Raw genomic sequence first — 4,687 nt, forward strand, 5'->3', positions numbered from 1 at the left:
GAGGGAGGGGGAGAGGGGGAGAGGGGGAGAGGGAGAGAGGGAGAGAGGGAGAGAGCACACGCGCAAGCAGCTCCACACATCTTCAGGCTGTTGAGGGCATCAAAGAAAGCCTGCATTTGAAATTGACAGTGATTTCTTTGGCAAAGGCATTTATATTCCTTCTGGCTCTTTTTGCTAATGGCAGATCCATGCAGACATGACAAACTCAAGGTTTAATCTGGCCGTCTTTCTCCATCCTTGATGCCAAACAAAAGAACTGTTTTCATTTTACCTCTGAAGCTTTTTGTGAAAATTCTTTGTATGGCAGCAGTATTCAGATTTTAATGCCAAAGACATTGAATATCTGTGTAGCACATTTAAATGAGGTTTTAAATATTTACATCAAATTAAATATAGAAAAAAATTATAAAACTTTTAATGGATGTTCATAGAGGAAATAAATGTGCTACCCATTTCAGACATGCTAACCCTAACACACTAGATGTTATTAGCTTTCAGAACCATTTCAAAATATCTTGCTGAAAGTTTAGAATAAAGTATTGAATTCATAAAATATGACATGTTGAAAGATTTTAAAATAGTACATTTTTCCTCTTAAGAGTAGCAATTTTTGAAGTTCTATATATCAATGATACAATTCTTTCTAAAGTCAGTTTTTCTTAAAAGATATATTTTATATAACATATAATCAGTGAACTGGATTTTGCCTGGTAAACTAAGTGCTTTTTATATTTGGAGCTGACTTTAAAATGCCAAAGAGCAGTCCTCAAAGTTTATAGACTCTCAGGCGACTAACAGAATAATGTTCAGTTTTGGAGTCCAGATTAAAGCACCTTATATTTTTTCTGCTTTTAAAATGTTCCAGAGTTTTAAACTATAGAGTAATATTCATCTTATATTTAAGTTACATTTCCCATTAGTGTACATGTGCTTCATGTTTTATGAGGAATGTTTAACATTGCTGAATATAGTGTAGGATCCTGGGACAGAAAAAGGACATTAGGAGGCCAGGGATTGAGCTCAGTGGTTCCGCTGCCTGCCCCGCAAGTGCAAGGTCCTGAGTTCAATCCCCAGTACCAAAAAAAAGAAGAAAAAGGACAATAGGTAAAATCTTAGGAAATCTGAATAAAGGGTGGACTTTCATTAATGTACCAATGGGTTCATGAATTGTTACAAACGTGGTGTACTTCTGTGACACGCTAATAACAGGAGAGACAGGGTGCAGGGTATACAGGAACTCTATTACAGCTTTTCCGTTTTTCTGTAAATATAAAAATATTCTAAAAAGTCTACAAATATAGATATATGGGAAAAGAACTTGCAGGATACATGTGCTATTGTTATTACACCTTATAAAAGAAATCACTTTATCCTACTGCTAGGAGTTGTTTCCCTTGATGTGAGATTAAAAATCAGCTTCTAAGCCATTTGTAATTGAGACTGTATTAGTGGTGGTAACCCTACGGCATGCATGCCACAACAGGCTGTTAGCACTGAAAGCTCGAAGAGGTTCACCATCACTGCTAGGTCTTTTACTTCTTCCAAACAAACACTGGCTGCACCTGCCTCTGCGTATGAACAACTCTAGAAAATACTTGTTAGGCGTGCTCACCTCCTCAACCAAGTTCACAGTAGCAACACAACTACTTACTACCATGAGGTAAATAGGTCTGGTGATAAGAACAAATATTACGCAGATTTGATTTTCTCCCCAGAGCCTAAAATAAACCATAAGTCTAAAGCAATGTCTGAACTGGATAGACATGATTGACCTTATATACAGCTCAGATAGTTGGCCAAAGGGTTGAAAGGGTTTGGTTATGTGAATATTTTGAGAAGCAAAGTGAATATGTTTATTACTGACCATAAGAAAAGCAAGATTTTGATGTTTTTTCCAAAGAGGACACAGGTTTAAAAGGTTAAGAAGCAATCACAGGGCACGACTCCTCCAAGAAAACAGGTTATTCAATTAACAGCAAAAGTGTGAAACCCATTCCGCCTATCTGGAAAATGCTGGACCACCTGCCCCACCTGCTGTTCACAGCTAAAACTGCTTTGGTTGCTGGTTCATCACAGCCCAACACAGGTTCGATGAAGTAGATGAATGACATCCAAGAGTGGCCAGAACTGTCTTCCTTTTTATTTTTTTATGGTACTAGGAATTAAACAGCAGCCTCTGGCACATGCTCAGCAGGTCCTGTAACGCTGAGCCACATGCTCAGCCACTGGCCTAAAATTTTCTATTCATCGTTTTGCAGCTGGAAAGGGGCTTGGGGATTAATACATCTGGTTCATCCTTTGTTGGACCCCTCGGTCAATTTTCCCTTATTTGGTAGTCCAAATGACACAATTTTCTTGTTCTTAGTTTTTTTTTTTTCGTTTTTATTTTGAGACAGTCTTGCTGTGTAATGCAGGCCGGCCTTGAACTTACAAATTGTCCAGACCAGCCTCAATCTCAGAATGTTCCTGTCTCAGCACCTGAAAATAACAGATTTGGTTTGCTTTGCTTTGCTTTGTCTTATCTGCAGTACTGAGGACTGAACTTAGCGGCTTTCCCAATAACCTACATCCTCAGCATTTTTTTTTTTTTTTGAGACAAGGTCTCACTAAATCACAAAGTTGCCCCGTCTGCACTTGAACTTGCAATCTTCCTCCCTAATCCACCAGAGCACTGGAATTACAGGCATGCACCAGCACACCACGGCTCTGTTATTCCCACATGTAAGGCACTTGTGGATAGTAGGGCCACACATTTTGTGCCCTCTTCACAATGGCCTCAGGTTCCTGTTGGGAGTGTTTAAACAGAAAAGCCATTCTTCAGGCCCCCTGCTCCGAGCACACCCCAACTCAGGCATATGCTTTCAACTCAATATTCATTTCTTTAAAACAAAGTCTTGAGCCAGGAATGGTGGCACACCTGTAATCCCAGCACTTGGGAGGCTGAAACAAGAGGATCCCTGCAAGTTCAAGGCCAGCCTGCGCTACATAGTGAGTTCAGGGCCAGCTTGAACAACACAGCAAGACTGTCTCAAAAACTAAAATTTTTAAAAATTTTTTTAAATCTTTCAATGAGAACCTTTATAAAAAGAAATGAAGCATTACCATTTCAGTCACTTTTAAGCAATCTTCACTTTCAGAATGTACTCAATAGAGCCCATTGAGTATGCTTTAAAAAAACTACAAAATAGATTTAATTTTTATAAACCACTTTAAAAGTCTAACAGTACACATGGGTATTTCTAAACTTCTAAAACTGGTCTCTTAAGACTTTTCACATTAAAGTGCTGAAAGAAGGAATGAATTCATACTTGTTTGCTAAAAATGTTCCAAATTTTGAAAGAGAAGAAAAGAGAAATTGGGAAAGGAAGGTAAAGACAAAGGGCATTTCCCGGCCTTTTTAATGTCATGTAACACAGCAGCTTAGAAACCAGGATGTCGAAGGAACTCTGAGAATGGAAGGGAGGCCTGAGCATCTGTGGTAGCAGAACAATATGGTGAAGTCACATCCCTAGACTGTAGGGTCCTAGGCAGAAACTTCAATTTCTAAGTCCTTTGGTGGAAACCTTAAGTTTGCATGTCTGCATTCATCGCATCTTTTACTATCTCCAAGGGTAATAAAATGCATGTCAAAAAACCAAAACGCTTAAATCAACAGACCTAAAGGATGGAGTAAAATGCAGTATGGCCTGTGTTGCTGTATAATAGAAAAGATGTCATAAATAATGGCTGCAGGAAGGAAAAATTATGATTAGTCATTTTGACAACTTATTAATGAAAAACTAAAGCTCATACTAGAAATTAGAAACCTCAAGTGTCAATCCCACACCAACTACTAGGTTGTATCCTTTCAAGAGGCCTAAATCCACCCAACTATTATTTCTTCTCCATTTAACACACCCTCCTTCACAAGCAGGTTCTGTTAATCATTTAAAAATGGGGATATCTTTTAAGGGTCTACTCTGAAAAAGCAGTTGTTTTTAACTAGTTACACTTTTTTTTTCTTCAGTCAAAAGAGTAATACATACTATAGCAACAAAATTCAAATTCAAATAGTTCAAAAAGATAGAAAAAGAGAAGTCCCTTACCTCTCAAGAAAATTCTCTTACCTCATAGTCTTGCTCTGCAAAGATAACTAGTACGTATGTTTCCCATATAGCTGTCCAGAAATATTCTAGAATATGTATGAAATTGGAGTAATACTATATTAACTTTCTAAAGTAATTGTTCCCATAACCATCCCGTTCTTTCACTGCTGCCCACTATTCCAGTCTCCAGGCTTTCCTTATGTTAAAGGATGTTGCAGTGACCAATCACCTACTTATTTGCTAATTTGTTCAGATAGATCTGAGATAAATTGCCAGATACAGAATAACTGCATAAGGAGCTAAATTTTGATATCTGCTTCATTTATGGAGTTTGTGAATTCTTACCAAGCGAAGAGTAAGCTCAGCATAGACTGAATATGATTAAAGCTTCTTTTTTTCCAAGTCAGTGTGTCACTAAATTGCGATCCTCCTGCCTCAGCCTCCCAGAGTGCTGAGATTACGGCTATTACCACCAAGCCCCACTGATTGTTAAAACATACAGTCACAGGCCAGGGATTTAGCTCAGTGGTGCCACTGCCTGCCTCGCAAGTGCAAGGTCCCAAGTTTTATCCCCAATACCGCCAAAAAAAAAAAAAAAAAAA

The 4,687-nt window shown here is 38.2% G+C and overlaps 1 protein-coding gene and 1 non-coding gene across 3 annotated transcripts in view; one reads left to right on the top strand and one right to left on the bottom strand.

Annotated features, from left to right (window-relative positions):
• Positions 1-4,687, top strand: part of Chrm5 (cholinergic receptor muscarinic 5) — a 76,866-nt gene that overhangs the window by 45,746 nt on the left and 26,433 nt on the right. The window lies entirely within an intron of this gene.
• LOC117286642 lies at positions 2,718-2,844 on the bottom strand. Its single transcript, XR_004517801.1, has one exon. It is a non-coding gene; the product is annotated as a small nucleolar RNA SNORA11 (small nucleolar RNA).

This window comes from Fukomys damarensis, unplaced genomic scaffold (assembly GCF_012274545.1).
Source record: "Fukomys damarensis isolate Sample0158 unplaced genomic scaffold, DMR_v1.0_HiC HiC_scaffold_17, whole genome shotgun sequence".
Lineage (NCBI taxonomy): Eukaryota > Metazoa > Chordata > Mammalia > Rodentia > Bathyergidae > Fukomys > Fukomys damarensis.